The 26,319-nt window shown below is 41.9% G+C and overlaps 1 protein-coding gene and 1 pseudogene across 3 annotated transcripts in view; both read right to left on the bottom strand.

The window, feature by feature from the left end:
* Positions 1 to 26,319, bottom strand: part of CTNND2 (catenin delta 2) — a 981,613-nt gene that overhangs the window by 373,294 nt on the left and 582,000 nt on the right. The window lies entirely within an intron of this gene.
* On the bottom strand, positions 21,361 to 21,797 carry LOC110595469 (annotated as a pseudogene).

Raw genomic sequence — 26,319 nt, 5'->3', positions numbered from 1 at the left:
GGCTGGCCTCTGGAGCCTGGATATGGGAGTTGTTACCAAGGTCCTAAAGACACATGTTGAAGTAGCCAAGTGACTGCCGTCCTTCAGAGTGGCTCCCTGAGGAGGTCACGGGTTTTGTCAAGTGCAGCTACTTTGCTCCATGTGTGATCTTGGAGCTTTGTTTTCTGAATTGCATTTGGAGTCATACTCCATGGACAAGTTAGTCTTTACGGCTACAGTAATTCCTTCCACGTCCCACACCCAGAAATGTTTTCATTCCTTCTTTCACTGCTGTGATGAAGTGAGGATATATCAGAGTTTTATGTCCCTGAGATAACACCCAAATGACAAAGATAGGGCTGCGTGCCTGTGTGTGTGTGTGTGTGTGTGTGTGTGTATGCATGTATGTTGTGTATGTACAAGGCATTCGCACAAGTTGCAAAGCAGAGGGGCCATTGGCAGAGGCAACCTGGTGGGAGGAAAGTCTTCTGTTGTCAGCAGGAGACAGTCGTCTGAGGCCAGTTTTGGAGACATATTGTAAAATCACAACAGGAGCCAAGGGACTGAGGGAAGTTTAACTAGTCAAGCACTGCCTATATATTTTAATGTGCACTCACTATTAATAATTTGCTCTTTACTGACTTTTTGTGTAATGGGATCATTTTATGCTCTTTTTAGTTGGTGCTCAATAAAGAATATTCTAGGAAAAAAATCTTCGTTTCATAAGAAAACATCAGTCTAATGACAAAAAAAGCATGAGTTACAGATTTTCAGAATAAACAAAACTTGCTGCTTTTAAGTACAAACATTTATTATATTAGATGCATAATGCGGCTTATGAAAAGTCCTACTTTAATCCCTGTAGTGATATTTTGCAATTAAGAGTTTGTTATGGTTTGAATGTTTGGGTCTCTTCCTGCCCCGCCAAATTCATTGCTAAAATCCTACCCCCCGCAGGGAGATAGCGCACAGAATGAGGAAAAATATTTGCCAACTGTATATCGGACAAAAACCTAACATCTAGGATCTACAAGGAACTCATATGTGTCAAAAGGAAAAAACAAATAGCCCCATTAAAAAGTGGGCAAAAGACATGGATAGACACTTCTCAAAAGAAGATATATGGGCAGCCAACAGACACATGAAAAAGTGCTCAGCCTCAAGCATCATCAGAGAAGTGCAATCAAAACCACATTGAGATACCACCTAACCTGAGTAAGAATGGTCATCATTAATAAAACAAACAACAGCAGATGCCGGAAAGGATGCGGAAAAAAAGGAACACTTTTACACTGCTGGTGGGAATGCGAACTAGTGCAACCTCTTTGGAAGACAGTGTGACGATTTCTGAAAGAACTAGAAATTGACCTTCCATATGACTCAGCAATTCCCCTATTGGAAATATACCTGGAGGAACTCAAATCACTCTACAAAAAAGATACCTGCACACGCATGTTTGTTGCCTTGAACAATTATAATACTATAAGAAAGGGATTGGTAGTAGTGGGAAACTGCCAGGGGAGGGAGGGAGGGATTGGCAGTTGAGGGAAACTGCTAGGGGAGGGAGGGTACCTGCATAGTCACCATTCGTATACCTAATCCTGAATTGTACCCCACGTCTTTAAAAATAAATCCTAACCCCAAGGTGATGGTATGAAGAGATGGGAGCTTTGGGAGATGAGAAAGTCAGGAGAGCAGAGCCTTTATGAATGGGGTTAGTGCTCTTATTATTATTATTATTATTTTTTGAGCCGGGGATCTCACTCTGTCTCCCATGCTGGAGTATGGTGGCATGATCCCAGCTCACTGCAGCCTCAGCCTCTTGGGCTCTGGCGATCCTTCTGCCTTAGCTTCCAAAGAAGCTGGGACTACAGGTGCACCCTATCTTGCCAAGCTTATTTTCTGATTTCTTGTAGAGACAAGGTCTCACTATGTTTCTAGGCTGGTCTTGAACTCCTGGGCTCAAGCACAAGCAATCCCCCTGCCTTGGCTCTCCAAAGTGCTGGGATTATGCGGGTGAGCCACTGTGCCTAGTGGGCGTGGTGGCTGATGCTTGTCATCCCAGCACTTTGGGAATCCGAGGTGAGAGGATTGCCTGAGCCCATGGGTTTGAAACCAGCCTGAGCAACTTGGTGAGACCTCCTCTCTACAATAAATAAAAAAAATTAGTCACAGGCACGCCTGTGGTTCCAGCTACTTGGAAGGCTGAGGTGGAAGGATTCTCCTGAGTCCAATAGGTTGAGACTGGTGTCTGAGTGTGCCACAGCACTCCAGCCTCGGTGACAGAGTGAGACTCTGACTCAGAAAAAAATCCTGGAGAGCTAGCTGATCCCTTTCCACCATGTGAGGATACAGCAAAAACTGCTGTCTGTGGACCAGTAAGTCAGCCCTCACCACACACTGAACTTGCTGGCACTTTGCTCTTGGACTTTCAAGCCTCCAGACACGTGAGAAACACATTTCTGTTGTTTAAAAGCCACCCGACTTACGACATTTTGTTAGAGAAGCCTGAAGAGACTAAGACAGTGTTTTAAATTTTATGTCTAAGCAATATAAGTCTCTTCTTAGATCATACTTTTTTTTTTTTGAAACAAGCTATCTATTTCATTTGCAAACAGGGTCTTAACTTATTACGTGTTGATTTAGAAGTGAGGGTCAGCGATTTTTTTCTGTAGATTACCAGACAGTAAACAGTTGAGGCTTTGGGAACAGGTCTCCCAGAACTACTCAGCTCTGCTGTTTCAGGCAGCAACAGCAACCACAGATAATACATCAACAAATAGCATGGCAATATAACTTTATTGTAAAAAAAGAAAGAAAGAAAAAGGCTGTGACTGGACTTGGTCCACAAGCTGTAGTGTGTCAACTTTGATTTAGGGAAGGTAGTGAGTAGGTTCACTTTCCCTAAGGCTCTATTAGTCTCAAACTCAAAATTAGTGATGGACTACATGAAACATAAAGTCTACATTAATTTTTTTTACAACATGTTTTGCTTTTATTTATATTTTACAAAATAGACTTAGCTTCATGCAAGGCAATAATAACCAGAGACAATGAATATTGACACAACTCTAGATGACATTTTAAATCACTTAGACCTTCCCGTTCAGATGTACCACTGTCTACTTGTATCTGTCTTTATTTATTAATAAATATTTGGGCCCTTCCAACAGGCTAGGTCCTAGCCCAGGTGGTGGCTAGAGAGGAATAAACCAGACTCTCCCCTAAGAGACTTGCTGCTGGCATAGAGTCCCTACTGCATTCAGCGTCTTGTTCATCACAGCCTCGGTGCTGAGCACAGGCCTGGCTCCTAGTAGGTGTTCAAAACATCTCTGATGATTGGCTGAACTGCCACGTCCTATCTGACACACCTGAAGTGAGTCCTCATCTTTCCCTGCCTCAAACTTGGTTTCTTCTTCTGCCTTCATCGCTTCTATTTATAGCACTGTTCTCTAAGGTTTAAAATGCGGAGTCATCTTTTGTGACAGCTCACAGATCCATCCCTTCACTCCGTCCTACACGTGAAAATCACTGTAATCTTCCTGCAACTCAGCTCTGATTCTGTCAGTCCTCATTCATAACACCTGGGGAGGTGTCCTTTACTTTCAAAAACAAAGGCCGTGCTGCTTCTCAAGGGAACATCCGGGGGACTTGCATTCACTGGCTCCTCTTCCCTGGACTTTCCCCCGTGACTCGGTCCAGAAGCTCCTCTCAGAGGCCTCCTCCCTGGGAGAGATGCACTCACGTTCATCATACACACAGCTGCACACACACTCTCACATTCGCACACCCCATACACCCCACCCCCATGCTCACACACTCTTGCACACTCGCCATATACCCTCATCCCCACACTATCATTCTCACACACTCTCCATACACCCCACCCCCACACACCCTCACTTCCCACACTCTTGCACACTTACTCCTCATGCACACTTATCCACACAATCATACACACTCTTGCACACACACTCTCCATGCACTCTCATCCACACATTCATATGCACTCTTATACACTCACATAGTCCTCATGCACCCCCACCCAAACCTCATCCACACTCTTGCACACTCACACACTCCCCAGGCACCCTTACCCACACACTCTTGCACACTCACGCTCCCCTTGCACCCTCCTCCACACTCATACACTCTTGCACATTCACACACTTCCCATGCAGCCTCACCCAACCCTCACCCTCACCTTGCATGCTCACATTCCCATTCACCCTTACCCACTCTTGCACACTGACACTCCCATACACCCTCGCACACACTCACAGCCTCACCCACACTCACACATATGCTTACGCTCACTTCCCATACATCTTTACCCCCTCACACTCTCACACTTCTAAGACAACCAGATCCACACACTCAGATACTCTTACACACTCACACACTCCCATACACCCTCATCTACACACATGCTTACACTCACACTCTCCATACACCCTCACTCCCACACTGTTGCACACTCACACTCCTTATGCATCCTCACACACTCTCACACTCCTCATACAACCTGACTCACACACTCATATACTTTTACACACACTCCCATTCACCATCTACACACAATCTTGCACCCACACTTTCCATACACCCCTTCCATACACACTCTTGCACACTCACACTCCTCATTCACATTCACACATACTCACACACACTCCCGACGCAACCTCACTAATACTCACACAACTCTTACACACTCATACACTCCTCACACACCTTTACCCTTCACACACTTTCATATTCCTCATACAACCTCACCCACACACTTATATACTCTTGCACACTCACATACACTCATACACGCTCACCCACATGCTCACACACTCACACTCATACACCCTCACTCACATACTCACACTCATACACCCTTGTCCACATGCTCACACACCCTCTCTCACTCACACACACCCATGCAGCCTTATTCACATTCTCACACACTCTCACCCTCACCCGCACATTCACATGCCCTCATGTACACACACACACCTCCATACACCTTTACCCACACACTCACACACACTCATACACTCTCACCCACACACTTACACACCCTCACACCTTCACACACTCCCCATAACCCTTGCCCACTCACTCACATACTTTTACACACTCACACACACCTTGCATACTCACAATCCCCAAACCCTCGTCTCCACACTGAAAGTCTTACACTCAGGCCACACACTTGCCTCACACTCATGTATTTTCTCTTTCACACACATACACTCAAAGTCAGTCATATTCCCCGGGACAACTCACCTTTTTCATATACTCTGTATATTTTCTAAATGCATTTGTGCTCGGGGCGTTTTACCTTTTCAGAATACATTTATCCCCACTTCAAAATACCATTAAAATCAATTCAAACTCACTTCCTCTGTGGAGAATCAGGGCCTTGACACTGCCTGTGGTTTACAGCTCTTTGGCCTCAGCCCTTCCACCAGAGTGGGTTACAATCTGAACATGACTAATCTTTGATGCAGAAAGGTGTCTTTCTTCTTCTCTCTCTAAACTCCCATTTGTTCCAGAGCTTCTATCTGCTTTGACCTGACATTTTGTCCATCCTCTTCAGAATCTAGTGATTTTCCAGTTAGAGTCAACGCATATAAGACACGTCTGCCGTTAAACTCTGTCACAAAGAGGAAACTCCTCCCTCTATCCTCTCCCTGAGTAAAATCGGGGCCAGATGCAGGAAGCAGAGCTAAGCTTACTGGCCTCAGCGGGCCACTCCTGGCACTCTGGCTTGGGTATGGCTGCCCAGGGTGTTCAGGGCCAAAGTCCTTCCAAGATTTCAGTGACAAGGTCCATACACTCTCTGACTTTCGGTCCTGAGAGCCTCTCCAAGCCTCTGATGCTCTGGGCCTTTCTGCAGGGATGCTGTGGAAATAGCTGGAATCCCTGCTTGTGAAGTGCAGACTGAGGGGAAATGGAGGCGTTTCTGAACCTTGCTGCACTGCGCTCCCAACCACCTTGGTGCTGGTGACCTGACCTGGGAGGATGGGCCCTCCCAGAATTCCCAGCAGAAAACAGCTGCCAGCCCCCTTCTGGGGCTGCTGATATCTCACCAACTATCCACCCTGGCTGAGTTTCAGGAGGTGGGGTCTGAGTATACCTTCCTGGGGTCCTACACAGCAGATTAATTGTACACAGATCCTCTGTGACTTTCTTGATGTTTTGGTCGCTCCTCAATTCCAGAAATTTGTTTTTGGTTATCTGGATTTCTGCCTGCTGTCTGGTCAGTCTCCAGTGTATGTTTTGGGGGACCCCCTAAGTCTTATTCCCATATCACTATTACAGACTGACTTTATTTTTTGAGTCAGAGTCTCACTCTGTCACCTAGTCTGGAGTGCAGTGGCATGATCACAGCTCATTGTAGGTGATTCTTCTGCCTCAGCCTTCCAAATAGCTGGGCCTACAGGTGTGTGCCACCATGTCCGGCTGATTTTTTGATTTATTGTAAAGATAAGGTCTGCCATGTTGCCCAGGATGGTTCTCAAACTCCTGGGCTCAGGAAATCCTCTCACCTCAACCTCCCAAAGTGCTCAGATTATAAGCATGAGCCACCGTGCCTGGACAGACTGGCTCTTTAAAAATCAAAGAATCATGCTCTCCTACCAAAATTTGACTAACCACTTAAAAATGTATGTTTGAACCTCTAGCTAAGTAATAAGTTTCAACTCACTGATTTCTGCTTCCCATGAAGAAATGTCTCAGCTGCAATGGTGTGGGGTAGAGGTAGGGAGGCACAGAACAGCCAGGGGTGTTTGTAGGCTTCCCAGATAAAAGAGAGGATGCCCAGTTAAATATGAATTTCTGCTAAATAATGAATCATAATTTTTAGTAAAAGTATATTCCAAATATTGCAAGAAACATACTATACTAAAATACTATTCTTTATCTAATATTTAAATTTAACTGAGTGTTAGGTCTTTTAGTTCAACAAAAACAATTATTAATGACCATTTCCTAGTTTTTCTTACTAGGTTGTGCTAACAATAAGAGTTCTAAATAAAAACAGGCAACACAAGTAGCTGAGTGGATGAAATACATCAGTTGAGTGTTTTCAGCACCATGGTCCTCTTTATCTATCTTGTACTAGAAGGAGTTAAAGGGATAATGTAATATAGCAACTGATGTAATCAAAGCATAGCTTGTGTTATCATTTTATTAGTTTAAAGATGATATCATTTTAGAGATAGTTGAGATCTTAAATTATTTCATACTCTACATCTGAAAAAAAGTAATTTATAAATAATTCTGTACTGTCGATTACATTTTTTTCCATTTCTCTAGCTTTTGCTAGTAAAAGCTGATTTCAAGGCATTTTTTTTATTTTAGAATTTTCTTTACTTTTCTTTTCTTTTCTTTTTGAGTTGGAGTCTCACTCTGTTAGCCAGACTGGAGTGCAGTAGTATGATCCCGGCCACCGCAGCCTCAACCTGCTGAGCTCCGGTGATCCTTCTGGAGCTGGAACTATAGGCGTGCGCTACCACACCTGCATAATTTTTGATCTGTTGTAGAAACAAGGTCTCACCAAGTTGCCTGGGCTGGTCTCGAACCCATGGGCTCAGGCAATCCACTCGCCTTGGCCTCCCAAAGTGCTGGGATTACTGACTGAGCCACCAAGCCCGGCCTCTTTTAGAATTTTCATTGTTAGTTGTTAGCACAACCTAGTGCAATATAACTGGGAAATTATGACTAATGGCATTTTATTTGAAATAAATTATTAATATATAAATATATGTGGATATATATTTATGTTAATCACAAAACCCAGAGAGCAATTGATTTTTGTAGTTGGGTAATGTAAATACACAACTTTTCAATTTTTCTTTCAATAATTTTGAGACCTGATTAATTTTGTAGAACACGTTAGAGCTTTGCTATGAAAAACTATCTTCAAGTTCAGTGTCAAAATGACTGGTCTAAATCTGCAGGCTTTTCCTTAGCCATGAAGACAAATGGCTGAAGTTCTTCATCATCTTTGGTTGGTCCCATACAGGAAGTTGGACAGAAGAGTGTGACTTGTACGAAAATATAAATAACTTTGGGTAGGAATACTCAGACATCTTATTGCCAGTAGATAGAAATTAATTCCATATAATACCCTGAGTAGTGACTAAAATGGACAACTTTTGACCATTACCAACCTGGACTAAAGTGATTATGCAGACCAAGAGACAAAGAGCATTTATTCCATTAAGTATGAGTTCTTTTACAGTACATTTTATTAACAAGACTTCTAAATGTTAATCTGATTCCAGACCTAATTAAAAGGTTACAGTCAAGAACCAAAAAAAAAAAAAGCTGAAAATCTAAACTATCTCTGGAATATATAATTATGGTCATTTAAAAAAAAATTTTTTTTTGAGTTGGAGTCTCACTGTCACCCAGACTGGAGGGCAGTGGCCACTCCCGGCCACTGCAGCCTCGACCTGCTGGGCTCCAGCAATCCTTCCACCTCAGCCTTCCAAGTAGCTGGAACTACAGGCACGCGCTACCACACCAGGCTAATTTTTGACTTATTGTAGAGATAAGGTCTTGTCAAGTTGCCCAGGCGGGTCTCGAACCTGCGGGCTCAGGCAATCCACTCACCTCAGGCTCCCAAAGCGCTGGGATTACAGGCTGAGCCACAGAGCCCGGCTTTCAGTTGAATACCAGGACCAATAAGTCAACTGAATACTTACTAGCTGCCAAGTATATCCCAGCATTATTTCTTTTAATTTTCAAAAGACCTCCACGAGGAAGGTACTATTATTTTATCTCCATTTTACAGGTTAAGAAACTGAGGCTCAGTGAGGTTTACTACCTAGTTCAGAGTCACACAGCTAGTTAGCAACAAACTAGGATATGGACTTAGTCATACCCTAGATGTCATAGTTTTAACTGCTGTACACCATATATGAAACCCTCTCTTCACTGACAATAATATTTTGTTAGTTAACAGTTAGCTAGACAAATAATACTTTACTACCCAGAAAACCTAAGTACGTAGGTGTTTTCTTGCATGATTTGTAAATATCAGTACTTCCCAACTTGCTTTTCCCTACAATAAATTCCAAATTATCCACTGTGTTGAGTTCCAAATACCTTGGATAACTTTATGCATTAAGGTATTGTATTTTGTCCACTTAAAGTCTATTTATCGTGTACCTTTACATTATCTTTTAATTTTGTCTGATTCCTTTTAGAAAAGAGAGTATCTTTTAGAGAAAGTATTTTCAAGTTCTCAATAGGACCATTCCACGAATTCCAATTATTGCTATGTTTTGTTATATGGTATGTAGCTTTTGAAAGCATGGGTCCTTAACCTGGGCTTTCCTAGGTTCACAGGCAGGATTCCCTCGTCCTCATGGAACGCTGAAATGAAACGCAGAAGTCTACAAGAGCTTGAATCTACGCAAAGGTGGAAGTATGAAGATGATTTTGAGAGTCCATGTCCTCAAGGACAATATCCAATAAATCCTGGCACTGAGATATCACTGGATCCAAAGCTTACTTGTCTGGATCCTCTGCCATGCTGAGTAGACTCCCAGGTCTAAGAGGTAGACACACTGTAGAATCTCTTATTATTGTTGTTGTTAATATTTATTTATTTATTTATTTATTTATTTTTAATTGGAGTCTCAGTGTGTCACCCAGGCTGGAGTGCCGTGGCACACTCACAGCCACCACAGCCTCAACCTGCTGGGCTCCAGTGATCCTTCCACCTCAAGTAGCCGGAACTACAGGCGCGCGCTGCCATGCCTGGCCAATTTCTTTGATTTCTTGTAGAGACGAGGTCTCCCCAAGTTGCCCGGGTTGGCCTTGAACCCATGGGCTCAGGCCATCCACTCGCCTAGGCCTCCCAAAGTGCTGGGATTACAGGTTGAGCTACTAGCCCGGCCTGTTGCTATTAGTTTTGAGTTAGAGCCTTCTGTTACCCAGGCTGGAGTGCAGTGGCACGATCACAGCTCAGCACAGCCTCAGCTTCCCACTTTGCTCATTTTCCCAATGGGCTCAGATGATCCTTCCACCGCAGCCTCCCGAGTATCTGGGGCTAGAGGTGCATGCTGCCATGCTCAGATAACTTTTTGATTTTGTTTGTAGAGACGAGGTCACACCACGCTGCCGAGGTTGGTCTTGAACTCCTAGGCTCAAGCAATCTTCCCACCTCACCCTACTAAAGGGTTGGGATTACAGGTGTGAGCCACCTTGCTCCACCCTCTTATCGTAAAGAAAAAAAGCAAGCAATCACACACTGTCTGGGTACTAGCCTTATTTTTCTCTCTCTGCCCATTGTTAGAAAAACAATTCATAGGAACGCCTAAAACACCAATAATGATTTATTAATAATGACAGCAAACTCATACAATGTCAGGCACCATTTAAAGCATTTTGCGCATATTACCTTAATAGCTCCACACAACAATCCTATACGTGTTAATAAAATAAGAGCTATTATCCTATTTTACATGTGCAAAGACAAAGCACAAAGAAGTTACATAACTAGTTGAAGGTCACCTCAGCCAGGACACAGATGAGCTGAGATCTGAACCACAATAGTGCACACTCTCAACTGTACACTGTACTGTCTTTCTGAATTTTACCTGCACTTGATGTCTACACTCCCTCACCCTCATATTCTGGTAAATCCATTAGATCAGGGCTTTTGTGTCTCATACCCCAAACTCAGTGCTGCACAATCCCATGGTTACTTCAAGTCACCTGGTGCTGGATCTCTCAGCAGCATCCGACAAAAGGGCTTCCTCTCTCCTCAGCTCCTCTCTTCACTCACCTTCCAGGACCTGGCATTCTCTGGGATTGTCTCCTTCACTGTCAATACCACCTCAGTTTTCTCTGCCAAATCCTCAAAACTTCATTTTCTCTAGAAGTCACAAAGATCCTTTCAAAATCTACATCTGATTAAGGCATCCCATACTGACCCATCCCCCTCTGGTACTCCCTCCCATTTATAACAAACCCTGAGTCTTAACAATGGCCTGCGGGGCTCCCAAGAGATATGGTGGTCTGCTAAATCTCCAGGCCCTGGTCTGTCCAGCCACACTGATCTCCTTGCTTGAGTTCACACGCACCACCCAGGCTTGTGACTCAGAGACCCTGCACTTCCACTCTCTTCAGCTCCAAGACTCTCCTCCAGCTATCCGCTGGGTGACATCCTCCTCTTCCTCAAGTCTCTATTCCAACATCACTTTCAAAGAAATGTTTTCCCTGACCACCTTGTGTAAAGCGGCATACCTCTTCACTCTCAGTCTGCTTACCTTGCTTTATTTTCTGTGGAAACTTCTGTCTACTTATGATTGTGCTTATTTGTTTAATGTCCTTCCTCTATTACATTCCAACAGAACAGGAAATGTTCTGTTTTCCAGTACCCAGAACGGTGCCAAGTCCATATGCGTTGCTCAATAAGCACTTGCTAAGAGTGTTAAGGATCTACGCCATGATTTTGCATAATTCGAGATTTTTAATAATATGCAAAATAAGCATTTATATATAAAAATGTATATTTAATGGACATACTATTTAAAACAATCCCGTGAAGGCATTTGCAAAGTTTCTGTGTGACAAGTCACGAACTAAGTCTAGTTACAGCTAATTTTTCATTTATTCTTTTAAAAAATTTTTCTTTAACTGATGACTAGAATATTTTAGTCTGAGGTGAGTAACACATTTCCTGTCAGACCTCACTCCAGCTGTTAGTGGCAGGCATTGCTCAACTGCATTCAACTGGCACAGTCCACTTACAACACAAGCAAATCTTGAAAGGAAATAAAATTGATGTTCAAGTACATTTTGGGAACTCTCTTTTTTCTTACTTGTTGTAAATTTGGATGACAGGTTTTGGCAGGAGAAGAGTTGTTCTTTGGAAATATTAATACATTTCATTTTCACTCATATGAGCAAAGTTGTTTCACTTTTTTTTCTCCCCCAAGAGGTTTCTTGTTTATCTAAACATGGGTGCCCTCAGTTAAACCAGTGACTATGCTACGTCATGGTTTTAAAGAAAATTCTGTGAGTGAGAAAATAGTACAGAATATGAAACACTTAATCAGCCGAAGAACTGAAAAGGAAAAATTATCTTAAAGCAAAACTCTAAAATAGGCACTGTTTAATCTTTAAAAATTCTGACAGTGACACTAGTCCTAAGATTAAAGAAACAGAATTTAACACACAGCTTCACATAATCTATTTTTGAGTTTGATAAACATGGAGATGTTTTTAAAGTCTTACACAGTATATTATATTTTCTAAGTTGAAAATGTATACACTTTTTCCCTTTTTCCTCAAATAAATACAGAGCTAAACAATGCATTCTAGACATCAGTTTTATAATCTTTCTAATACATGTAACATAAAATTAAAATAGTAATGGACTCCCCACCAAGAAAAAAAGAATTTAAAGTTTAAGTGATTACAACATACAAGTGGATAATATTTTACAAAACTGATTTTTTTCACATGTTTATTGCTGCTTTGGAAAGGAATTTAATTTTTCATTTTTTGTCACTTGCAGACAGTGTTGATAATAAAAATTATTGTGTCAAATCAGCATTATACTCCATAGACCAACCCTGTGTTCTATGCTACGGAGGCTGGCACAGTGCTCTGGATCCATCCCCAGGCTTTGCCTGGTAGCAACTGGACAAGGTTTCAAGGTTCAAACAACAACCAGCAAGCCAGGGACTAAAACTCTGACTTACTGCTAAAGCTACAACTTTCTCCATCCTTCCTGCACATGTCGCTACTTACAAAAGCCCTGTAATCACAGCAAAAGCCATCCTAAGTCATGGCCTTATCAATACAAGGCATGTTGATAAACAATGATATACTGAACATTAGAAGTTGGCATTGTGAGACATTCATAAAACACGGAAAGTAACCGTTGAAAGAGAAAGATGCGAAACATGTGAGGGAACAGGATTCTCTGTTTCAGAGACTGGAGAAATAAAACACACACACACACACACACACACACACACACACACACACACACACACACACACACACACACACATGGAACGTGGTTCATGGCAATTCTTCCCAAGAGATTTTGAGCAAGAAGTGTGGCTCACGGCAGTGTCCTCCCATGTCTAACCCTAAAGCGGGGGTGAGCTTCCTAAAGCTCAGCCCGCTTTCTCCACCCCTTGTGGACAACAAGATCTGAAGCATAACAGACATCTGATTACGCCATCTCCTGGGTCAGAGCCCTTCAGAACAAAGTAGAGACCCTGGTCAGCCGAGTTGGAACCAGATGCTTCGCCTTCCACATTGCGCCCTCTGGTGTTGTCCTGAAGGGTCCCTGCCCTCCAACCAGCTGCATCTTCACGCCGGTAACTTTTGCTTCCCTTTATGCATCATGCTTTTCCTTTTGTGCGAAACACATCACGAACCTCGCTTAGAAATGGCCTCTTTTCCGATTATCCCATGTGGTTTGCTCTAGGATGCTTTCCTCCTGCTGTCCACACTAACTGCTTCTGCTTGGACTCGCGTAACATCTGCGCCTAAAATTTTCGCATCGCCTGTTACAGGACTGACGTTGTCAATCTGTCATTTTGCCCATGGACATCTCAACGTTTCTCAAAGACGCAGACGTGTTTCTCATCTCGGTAATTTTAGTGTTACTGAGGTGTTTGCTTCAGAGAATCTCTGTTGACGTAATGACGGCATAGTTGCATAATAACATTATGAATAAGCATTTATGAATTACCTCCCAAAGGGCTGGTGATAGAAATGCACTATCCCACACAAGGGTTCCACTGAAGTGTCATTTCTCACTATATAAAAGCAGCAAAGCTGCACTGGGTTGATTCATGTTTTCAATATTTTATGGAATTGTTCTAGGAGACGTATTTTGAGTGTCCTCTTGAAGGTATTTATTAAGTAAACTTTGGTCATTTAGACGGCTATGAGACAAAAAGGTACTTTATTACAAGTGAGAGACTTAAGAATGTGCATGGTATAGAACAAAACCTATAATCAAAGTCAAAATATATTTTTACAAAAGTATGGGTGTTCTTCTTTGGCAGGTAACAAAGCACATGTATGTAGTTTATTTTTTTTATTTTTAAATGCAGTTCAAGATCAGCCTGGGCAACATGGTGAGACCTCGTCTCTACAATAAAAAAATAAAAAGTCAGCCGGATGTGGTGGTGCATGTCTGAATTTCCAACTACTTGGAAGGCTGAGGTGGAAGGATCACCTGAGCCCAGCAGGCTGCGGCTGCGGTGGCCGTGAGTGTGCCACTGCACTCCAGCCTGGATGACAGAGTGAGACTCCAACTAAAAAAAAAAAAAAAAAAAAAGTTAAAAAAGCTGGTTTGTGTATCTACTCTGTGTCTGGAAACACCTGCACCAAAGGGAATCTACAGGGAAGTTTAGTGAAAGAAACGGATGTAAATTTAGAGATCAGAAGACACAAAGTAATATCGTCTTCAGTGCCATCGGCAGATGTGGTCAATTGCCAATAATTTATGTCTGTGATATAATTTATTTCATGGGTACATGAGGCAAAACTTTAGTGCATGTAATATTATTATGATTATTGTTATTTTATTAGAGATGGGGTCTCACTCTGTCACCCAGGCTAGAGTGCAGTAGTATGATCACAGCTCACTGCAGTCTCCAGCTCCTGGGCTCAAGTGATCTGCCTCCTGAGTAGTTATGAGTACAAGCATGAGCCACCACGCTTGGCTGAACATTTTCTAGGGCACAGCTTTGCATACCATTCTCCAAGTGTTAACACTTGAAACAGCAGGAAAAAACCTTGAAAGGCATATTACAATAAGTAATCATATGCTCATTTTTTTGTTGTTGTTGAAAGCTACCAAAAAAACTTTCTCCATCGATGGCAATGACCATCAAAAAGAATTCTGTCCTTTTCCAAATGAATTTACAACCTGGGAGATATCAGAGAATATTTCCTTTGGCTTCTCTTTTTCTAATAATAATGAAGAAACGAAATGGTGTCTATCTTAACAAGGTCAGGGGCACATCAGGTTACTGGCAGAGGAAAATTTTGGCTTTCTGGAAAAGATGAAATGCCCAAGTTTTCTCAGTCGGGGGGCAGCCTGCCACTGCCACAACAGTGTGTCTTTCAGAGTGGAGAGGGTCACAGGATGGGAAAGTGCATAGTTGGCCCATTGTTCAAAAGGGACTCCAGACATCCTTATTTGCTGTGTATTAGTTGAAAGAAACCGTTTGTTTTGTGGCTAAAATAGTTTGCTTCTGAGATTTGCTAAGGCATGGATGCTGATGTCTCAGAACATTCAAGGCCAAGTTTAATTTTTTCAGCTTTCAACCTAATGCATTATTCTTTTTTTTTTTTCCTAAAGAGTGAAAGCCTTAAATGGAAATCAAAGTCTGTAGTGGAAGAACAAACCGTCTTTGCCTGAACTGGTGTTTAAGGAGAGCCTAGACTCTGTTCCTTTCTCATTTCTGAGAAACTGGTTCAAAGGTCAAGCTTTCTGAACACTTCAGAAGTTTTATTTTCCTTTCAGGCTTAATGAAAGGTTCAGAGTTTTACCCAATACAGTTTAGATTATGAGGCAGTCTCAGTTGTTAAAGAAACTTCTGTGGTTTTTTTTCTTTTAAAATAATCATATATAGATCAAAAGACAGTGACTTGATATTTCTTTCTTTCTTTCCTTTTTTTTGAGTCGGAGTCTCACTCTCCCACCAAGGCTGGAGAGCAGTGGCATGATCACAGCCACTGTAGCCTCAACCTGCTGGACTCAGGTCATCCTTCTGCCTCAGCCTTTCAAGTAGCTGGAACTACAGGCATGCGTCACCATGCCCGGCTAGTTTTTTTGATTTATTGTAGAGATGAAGTCTCACCAAGTTGCCCAGGCTGGTTTCGAGCCTGTGGGCTTAGGCAATCCTCTCACCTTGGCCTCCCAAAGTGCTGGGATTATAGGCGTAAGCCACCGCGCCTGGCCTGATATTTCATTAAGCCAGCATATATCACATATACCCATCCTTTATTTTTTGTGACTATAAAACTCTGTTAATTTTTTTTCTTTTGGCTTGAATTATCCTCATGGCATTACCAAATTAGTACACAACTGATCAAAACACACACCACTAAAGTATATAAATCGTAATATGCAATTATGCAACATAAACATAATCCTCTTGAAAAGGCACCTCTTCATGAGTTGCTGTGGGGTCTTAAAATGTATCTATGAATGAATGTTATTTATTGCTAAAATGAGAGAGGCTGGTTGAATCGATCTATTTCCATTTTTGGTTTTTACAGATGCAAGAACTGAGAAACTGTTCATGTGAATATGCAGTGAGCTTCCTGAGGAGTGTGAGGCTGGTCTTGATTTTGTGAAAAGGGTGGAGAGAAACTGTGGAAGAACTGTAGAAAGGCGATTCCAGGAAGAGCAGGTAGACACTGGGCAACATGAGCATCTTGAAACTGATGGGCAGTGACCCTCAATCCCACGCTGCACCCCCCTGGGACACACCTCCTCAGCCTGAAAGCCATGGGCCTGGAATTGAAGGGGTACAACACCTATTTTCAAACCCCAGAAACATCCTGACAACAAAGGTTGTCTTACTGCTGCCTTCTGGGTGTGTCTGATTTTCTTTCTCCTCCCTCACAAGGGCTGTAAATGAGCAGTGTGGCCTCCCCCACCCAACCCCAGTCCCTTGCTCCAGGCCAGCTCAGCTCCAGTTTGAGGGTGCTAAACTCCATGACAACATGTAACAAATGTTAATGCCTTTTTAAAAAATTGTTTTATTTTAGGTTTAAGGGGTACACGTGTCCCAAAGGCGCATTGTGCGAAGATGAGGTTTAGGCTATTAAGCCCATCATCCAGGTGGTGAACATGGTACTCAATGGCGGTTTTTTGACTCTTCCCTTCCCCTCCTCTCTGTCCCTTTTGGGTGTCCCCTGTGTCTGTCGTTCCCATCCACATGCCTGTGTTGTAGTCAGTGGTTAACGCCCTTTTTTAATGAGGCAGAAAGCAAGGGCTGGACAACACTGACCTTCACATCAGAGCATCTGAAACTGTGATGTGAAATGATCATCATTGGGGGTGGAGGTCTGGAGAAAATGCAGCTTCTGATCAGTAGGTCTGGGGAAGGGCAGCTGGGATACCACATATCTAACAAAGAGCTCCATGCTACAAGGAGAGGGGGAAGCATCACCTTGGATGCACGTTGGTGGTGGAGGACGGTCTTGTATTTGTCTGAGCACTGGTGACGTTGCGGGGAGCATCCAGCTGACTGGCAGGGAGCACACACTGTGCACCATCCCAGTCATGGACGACTAACAACACAGCACGAAGTGCCGACATCCATGGTCCACGTTGAGGCATCTCAGACCCGGGGGTGGAGGGGGCTACCAGCTGAAGTGAATCAGGGAAGACTGGATACAGCGATTGCATTGTGTGGGTGGGAGGTCAAGGACCAGCAGGAAAGGGCAAAGAGCGGGCAGGCCTTACAGCAGGGTAAGAATAAGGCTTTGAGCAAGTGGAAGCGATTCTGGGATGATTTGCCCAGATCCCTCGGGGTACTGATTTGGCAGGAGATAGCAAAGGGGAAGAATTGTTCAAAACCTTTGAAAGGCAAGCTGAAGATGTTGACTTTGTATTTTATTTTTGAAATTGGAAAATATAGTTTATTTAGAAAGTAAATTAGAGAGAGAGAAGAGAGAGGAGATAGAGAGATTTACCTCTCCAAGGCAGGGGAAGGGGCCAAAACTAAGAAACATGGCGGCGGTCGCTCAGAGAGCCATGTGGACACACCAGAGATTAGCAAAGTAATGGTCGATGTTGACGTTTTAAAAAGAATAGATAAGTTGGGACAACTTCAAAAAGTAAACTATGCCTTCAAAAAATCTACACTGCAACCTCTGGAAAAGTAAGTTTAAATTTCGTTGGTCACATTATCAATGGTATTAAACATCTGGGCTCTCAAATTCAGACTTTAATCAAATAAGAGAGAACTCTAAGACTACAAAAGTCAAACAATCCTCGTGCCTCACTATTCCACTAATATTATAATGTAATTAAAAGCACATTTACAAGATTAAATAGGAGTAACATCTTAGTGTCATAGCATGCTTTCCAAGTTTTGCAATAAACTAGATGTGGCAGTTAAGAGATAGTTCTGACCATAGAATCAGTGATTCAGAGTTCAATGTGCACAGAAATCATCTCCAGGTCTTGTTAAAATGCAGATTCTGATGCAGTGAATGGGGTGGCAGGACCTGAGATTCTGCATTTCGAACCTGCGCCCAGATCTCAAGACCTGACTTTGGATAGCGAGGAACTAGAGAAGGTGCTGGCAAGCTTCAGTACTGGCCGTTCCGGTGTTTGTCATTTTTAAGTGCAATACTTTATTTTAATGCAAATTTCCAAATGTGATAGACCAAATATTTCAGTTCAGTGATTTTTAAATCCAAAGGAATAAACTGTAAAAGACAGTAACTCTTATATTGTGGGAACCATGTCCTTCCCATAAGTGGGTAGGTCCAAATTATTAAAGCACTAGAGAATTATGTCATTAGGTTCATTTATTCATATATTTAATAATTTATATGGAAAACTAGTAAAACGACCTCTTTTCTCCAAGGAGTACCATGCTGCAGGAGGATATGGAGGTATCACCTTGGATGCACCTTGGCTGTGGAGGACAGTCTTGCATCTGTCTGAGCACCGGTGACATTGTGGGGAGCATCCACCTGACTGGCAAGGAGCACACACAGTGCACCATCCCAATCATGGACGACTAACAACACAGCACGAAATGCCCATGTCCATGGTCCACGTTGAGGCATCTCAGGTTAGAGACACTTCCTTTTCCCTAAAACTTACACAAAACTTTTCAAATTCAGAGCAGACAAACATACATATGTTGACATGCATGTTTCATTGTAAATGCTACAAAATTCATCTTCAGAAAAGGTAAATCTACATGAGCAAAATGATTGGTCACCTAATCTGACTCCCTTTGGACCTCTCAGAATGGCTCTTGCACTCCCAGAGTCCCCCCTTTGAAGACACAAATGCATAGATTACTGTAGAATCCCATCACAGCTGAACGCCATTGGGATTTCCATTGACCTAAGGGCAGCTCTGCCTAGGGGGTGGTGGATGAGACATCCTGGTGCATAAGTACTGTCCAGCGTGTTTCATCCTGGACACCCACTTCATGACTCCAGGTATACACGCTTGCATCAGTTTGCTAGGACTGCCTGGCAAATATACCACAAATGGTGGCTTAAACCACAGAAATTTATTTTCTATTAGTTATGGAGAATGGAAGCCCAGTATCAAGGTGCCAGTAGGTTTTATTTCTCCCAAGGCCTGTCTCCTTGACCTGCAGGTGACCAAATTCTTACTATTTTCACAAGGCCTGTCTGTATGAGCACTTATTTGGTTTCTTTTTGTTTCCTTGTAAGTTATGGACATTGGTCCTATTGGATCAGGGCCCACGCTAATGGCCTCATTTTAAGTTAATCACCTCTTTAAAGATCTTATCCTCAAATACATTCTGAGGTAGGGGGCAGGTGTTGGCATTTCAACATCTGAATTGGGGGACAGATGCCAACCCATAACATCTCCTCTGAGCAAGGCTGTATTCAAGGGGCTACAGAGTAACACACTCTTGAGATGCAGAGAGAGGGGAGCGGCAGAAGCCCTGTGCTACAGCAGCCTTGGCAGTCAGATCCCAGAGACCAGGAGAGGAGGAGGAGATCAGAGAGAAGCAGCAGGGCGGGCAGGAACAGAGTGAAGACTCTGCAAGGTTGTGCAAGACACTGCAAGACACTGCAAGGCTCTGTAACGGGGCCCAGGAAACACAATTCTCGGTGCCATGCTCGGAGTTCCCAAAGCAGCTTTGGTGGCTGGGACCGTGATCTGATTTTCAACAAGACCTGCCTGGCTGAGGCTGCTGAAACGGTTTCCTGTCTCTTTCATATTCCCCTGGAAACTTACAACAGGCTCCTATTGACTGAGAACACCAGCGTGCATTTTCATTCCTTGCAATTTGTAAGTGCTTATTGCAGTGAATGAGCTAATATAGCATGTTACATTACGGGCGCTTCAGCAGATAGCGCGGGCCTGGATGATATGCACATCACATATGGATGTGTGTGAAGGGTCCGCTGTATGTTGCCTGTTGGGCCTTCATTTTTGTTAAAGCAATAGTGTAATCAAAGACAAACTTCTTTCCCTTCTAAAAACAAAAGTGTATAGTTGTCAAGGGCTGAAAGTCACTTATACAGAGTGTGTGTGTGTGTGTGTGTGTGTGTGTGTGTGTGTGTGTGTGTGTACATGCATGCACACTGCTTAGCACAGTGTTTGTGTTCCTAGGAACCACTTTTATAATATTAGCAATATTATCTGTCACTTTCAAGTTGATTCATGGTAAATTTAAGTCTGTTAATGTTTAAGTCATCTTCAAAACAAAGGACAGCAAATACATTGCAAAGCACCCTGCAGAAATGTTTCCGTTTATCTAAGGAATCCCATGCTTTGTATTTTCTTCTTTAATTTCAGAAGCACTGTTACTGTGGTACAGATGTTAATTGCCACTTATCTTAACGAGTTCTTTTCTAATATAACAGAGTCTGGCTTGAAATATAGCAGACTTCTTTGTCAAGAGGAGATAGGAACAGAAATACTGTTGGTTGCTGGAAGAAAGAGAATGTTTCTTTTCTTTTTTTCTGTCTGCTTTCTTTGTGTGATTGAAAACGTTCTGATTTAGGGCCTTTGAGGCACAAGTTACCATCTTCATGCTCAGTGTGAGGTGAAATTAACCCAAGTAGATGTCATTAAATAGAACTTTGTATCTAAAAGCAGAAAGCATAGTAATAACTTCTGAGGCTATCAAAATAGAACTATGTGGTAGCTAGTATAATCAGTTGCTAACGGTGATTTTTAATAAAAATATGGCAGACAGTTTAAGTGTGATCTGTTTTTAAGTTTATGTCATTTAATTATTTATTTATTTATTTTTGAGTTGGAGTCTCACTGTGTCACCCAGGCTGGAGTGCAGTGGCACGGTCACCATTACCCTAGCGTTGACCTGCTGGGCTCAGGCGATCCTTCCACCTCAGCCTTCCAAGTAGCCAGAACTACTGGTAAGTTTATGTCATTTTAAACATGATTATTACTTAGTTAATATCCCTACTTAATTTCCCCTGTGCCAAAGTCAGAGTCCAGAACAGTGCCTGGCTATTTGTACTTAATAAATATTTCTTGAGTGAAAAGATGAATGAATGAAACTACCTAAAACCATAAGGCAGCATTTCTCAAATACTATGAATAACTATTTTTATTCTATAGAATCATATGTCTTCCAATTTTATTTTATTTTTTAAATGAAGCAATCGATTAACCCAGCATTGTTTGTTCTAATGCTTCTTGTTGGCAGCTGCCACCTGTCCAGAGATTCTGTCCAGCTCTCTCTGTCCCTGAGGTGTCAGTTTGTGGCTCCCATCTCAGTCCTTTCTCACCGTTTTCAACCCCTGCAGGGCTTGAAGGACCCAGTGGACCACACTCTTAGAGCCTTGGTGGAAGTGGCTGGGCATGACGCCATTTCTCTGATGTCCCCATAGATCTTGGTCATGGAGCCAACCCCAGCTCTGCTCTGTAGGTACAGATGCTGTGCTGTGGAAATGGCTCGTGTGTAGAACCAGTTCTCATTGTAGGGAGCAAGCTCTTGCTGCTTGGCCAGCCTGTTTGTGTCCAACCATTTGGAAACTTTCAGTTTCCTGGACTTTTTGAGGAAGATTGCCAGGGCTCTGACCAACTCAGGCTGGTTTACGTCTTTTAGGGTAACTCCAGGCATCATGTGGCCTCCTTGCTGCCCACCAGAGGAAAAGGCCATGTCATCTAATTTTAAAAGCTACTTTTTTGGGGGAGGCAGAACGGAGAGAGATTGTTCAATGGGCAAAAATCTAGATAGGAGGAATAAATTTTGGTGTTCTACTGCACAGCAGGGTGACTATAGTTGACAATATTGTATTGTATATTTCAAAATAACAATAAGAGGATTTTAAATGTTCTCATCACAAAGAAATAATGAACGTTTTGGGGTGATGAGTAAGCTAATTACCCAGATTTATTCATTATGTAATGGATATATGTATCAACACATCACACTGTATCCCATAAATACATACAATTATTATGAGTCAATTAAACATAAAACTTTTTAAAGGGCTGCTTTACATTCATTATTTTAACTGAGTCTTATAGTTAATACACTAGCCAATATATTATCGTAACATTATTTTTATATGATCATGAGAAAATGTGGGCAAGAGATTGCAGAACTTACATATTTGGCAAGAAATAAATAGAATAGGATACTGCATAGATAATTAAAAGTGGGCTTTATGCTGGGTGCAGTGGTTCATGCCTTGTAATCCCAGTACTTTGGGAGGCTGAGGCAGGAGGATTGCTAGAGCCCAGGAATGCAAGTCTCACCTCAAAATACAAAAAAATCAGAAAGTTAGCTGGGTGTGGTGGGTGTTGTTCCAGCTACTCAGAAGATGAAGAAAGAAGGATCGTTTGAGCCCAGGAGGTCAAGGCCGCAGAGAGCCTTTATCACGCCACTACACTCCAGCCAGGGCAATAAAGTGAGACCCTGATTTAAAAAGAAAAAAAAAAGATGAGCTTTAAAGCTTCCTACAAAGTTGTGGGAGACCCTATGTAGAAAGGAATAACACTCAGGATGCATGGGGCCTTCTATTCATTCTGCCATCCTAGAATTCCATCTGCAACCTCCACACAGCCTTGGTTTCTTCTATAGGAAGCAGTGTCTAGCCAGCCTGTAGCTAGCTCTTCTTTTTATTGTGGTAAAATATACAAAACACAAAGTTGACCATATTAGCCATTTTTACAGTTATTGGATGGTTCACTAGTTCAAGCCCATTCACACTGTTGTGCAACCATTGCCACTATCCACCTCCAGAACTTTTTATCATCCCAAACTGAAACTCTGTCCTCGTTAAACACTAACTTGTCATTTCCCCTCCCCATAGCCCCTCCTAATCACTAGTCTATTTTATGTCTCTCGGATTTGACTATTCTACATATCTCATGTAAATAGCATCACATAGTATTTATCCTTTTATGTTTGGTTTATTTCTCTTAGCATAAGACCTTCAAGATTTATCCATGTTGTGGGATATGTCAGAATTTCCTTCCTTCTTAAGACTGAATAATATTCCATTGCATGTGTACAGCATGCCACATTTTTCAAATTAATTTTTTCTTTCGGGCATTTAGGTTGTTTCAACTTTTTGGCTTTTTTCTTCTCAACAAGAAAAAGGTAAAGGGAATTTCACAATCAGTATTGGAAGGAAAGGCTAATATCTTTGGTGAGCTGATCAATCAGATTAGAAATAACAAATCACCTCACTAATTAATGATTGAAAACAATCATCTTCATTTGTTATCTAACAGTTTCATCGTGCAGGAATCCAAGGTGGAGGGCAGTAGGGATGGCCATCTCTGCTCTGCAATGTCTGCAAGACTGGAAGACCCAAAGGCTCTTCCGGCCCTGGGGGATTTGCCTCCAAGGGCTCACTCACATGGTGGGCAGAGTGTTGCCTCAGCCCAGGCTGCTTGAGTGTTCTTAGGATGCTGACCTGGATTCCCTACCTGAAGGGAACAGTCACACACTCTATCTCCTGCAGTGTCCTGCGGGTCACACAGGCCAGCTCTGATTCAGTGTGGGAGGGGAAGACACAAAGGTATAAACTTCAGAAGACATGTCATTGGGGCTATCTTGGAGACTTCCCACCACAAGCCTCATGACTGTTAATTTTACATAGCATGTTATATGTAGGGAGATTTTTCAGAAATGACTAAGGTTTTGAACATTATTGCTGCTTTGAAGAACTTGAAAATATTCACAGAAAACATTATAATTCTAGTCACTCACTCATTCAGCAAACACAATCAAAACAGTATTACAGGTAAAGGAAATCAGATAAAAGGCGAGGATTTGTTTCTCACATTCACTGGGACACATATGAGTACCTTAAGCTAATTTTACATGACTTGTTCAGAGAAGCAACTGCACTGTCACTGTGGCTTTTAAGTTAGTGGTTTCTGACCATCTGTCTGTAAACCAGCTTTGATGTTTTCATATGGCCCCTTATATTCAAATGAAAAGATTGTCTTACATTCTGGGGTTATTTCACATCTGTCTTTCCTGGATACTCAGAATTGGCTGGAGGAGATCTTTACAAAGTAAAAGCCTGGACACCCTCTGCTGGCATTTCGCTTATCTTCTGATCTATAACTTGTGTTTGAATTTCAAAAATGTTGAGAACCACTGGGTTCAACCTTGGGGAAACCACCTCAGGATCTCACTATAGTATCCTTCAGCACAGAGAAGCCAGTCAGGGCAGAAGGGGGCCTTCCTTTGGTAGTGTCTTATATATGTCCCAGTTATCAAACACAATCCAAGGTCGGAAAATATGATGGTTCACTCCAAAGAGGCCTCCAAACTGGTGGTCCATACCCCAGTATGCAAATTTAAACAATAGATACATTGAAAGAGAAAGCATAGACTGAAATGTCCCTAGAAGACTGAGCAGGTAAAACAAAGAAAAAGTGAAGGCATTTTTTTCCTTTTACTTTAGTACACAAAACTGTGCATGCAAGAGCACAGTCCATTAAATTGTCCTCTTCTCTTTCTTCTCCTCTTTCTCTTCCTATCCTTCCTTCTTCTCCTCCTTCTTCTTGTCTTCTTAACAGAATTAAGTGGCTATTAAAGTACATTTGGTCCAGCAATCTGGTTAAAGTAACTGAATGTGGTCTTCAGTAGATGTAAGAATCTACTAGGCATGTCAAACTGTAATGGATCATGAGTAATGGAATTTCCATTTAAAATGAATTTTTTCTAACTATAAAATGCTAATTCTCTATCAAGGTTAGTACCTGTAAATTAATGAGCACTATTAGCTGCAAAACATCTCAAGGAGCAATGCAAATTAATTTCCATTAGCTCAAAACTGACAGTCAACAGGAACCTGCCTCGTAAGACAATGCATGCTTTGAATGCTCCATTTTTGTCCTCAATTAAATGTTCAAAGTCAGAGGTGAAGAAAAGTGACTTTATGACATCAAGCCAAATATCAACACTGGTTTGTACATGAAATGGCCAAAAGAGATTTCAGATTTTCACTTGATAAAATAAACAAGGAGGGCTTTGAGGATGAATTAATTGAGATATGCTTAAAACGAAATAGGTTTCCCATTGTAGCCTACATTGAAGAACAAGGAGGGCAGATCTTTTAGTTAGGAACTGGCCGAGCTCTCTGAAAACTAGAGAGTGCTCTGAACAGTGCATGATTTCAAGGTTGAACATAGCTATGCTGATGTCTATTAAATACATAAACACACAACCAGAAAGTGTTTTTCCGAAATATCGCAGCTACTGTGACTGATCCATATTTCTGAAAGGTAAGTAAACTCTGTGCTTGTCTAACTTTATGAATTTATATTTTTAGTTTTTAACACCCTAAAAGCATTGATACCTGAACAAGAAGGAAAATCAACATCACTCTGTAATTGTGTTTCGTTTGTAGCATGAATAACCATGTGTTTAGGCAAGCTTCCTAGATCTTATCTCTGGATAAATGTGTGTAGAACCAATATATAGAGAGAGCTTATGTGAACAGATAAACATATGTATGTATATATATACACACATTATCTCTTTTTAACATATTTATCACATAGACATAGATTATGTATATATAATGTCTATACACATAATCTGTGTATACATATATACACACATATGATCTGTCCATGTGGACACACACAAATATATACTACTTTCTTTAATACAATCAAGTCAAAGATTCTCAAGATTATCCCTCGAAGAAGACAGTTCCCAAGGAATGAATGACCGATTGAACGAATTCTGTCACCTGAATTTTCTTAGTTTCACTTTTCCTGGCGAGGGCTTCCACTAGTGGAAACCAACCTTGCATAGCAGGAAAGCTGCTCTCCATTTTAATAATCTTATTCAATACTAGACTCACAAAACCTTCCTTTGACTTCTTTTCAAGCACAAAACCTTCTTTTGATTCCTTTCAAACCACTTCTAACAGATATGAAGTGGGAAATGAAAGGAAAGTATACAGATTTTAAATAAACTGGAGATTTTATCAAACTGGAACATTTCCATTTCAGAGCTTACTTTTTGGGACTGCAGGCTTCTCCAGCTCTCTGAGATTCCACAGAGGCTCCCTGGTTCTCAGCTTGTTTCTAAGGGGCAACATTTTTAATATTCATTCTCCTTTTGTCCTCTTAAACATTCTGATCATTTCTCTTAAGTGAAAATG

The sequence above is a fragment of the Carlito syrichta genome, unplaced genomic scaffold (genome assembly GCF_000164805.1).
Source record: "Carlito syrichta isolate Samal-C Ts95f unplaced genomic scaffold, Tarsius_syrichta-2.0.1 Scaffold302126, whole genome shotgun sequence".
Classification (NCBI taxonomy): Eukaryota; Metazoa; Chordata; class Mammalia; order Primates; family Tarsiidae; genus Carlito; species Carlito syrichta.
The sequence above is the reverse complement of the archived record's forward strand: the minus strand, read 5'-3'. Positions and strand labels throughout refer to the sequence as shown.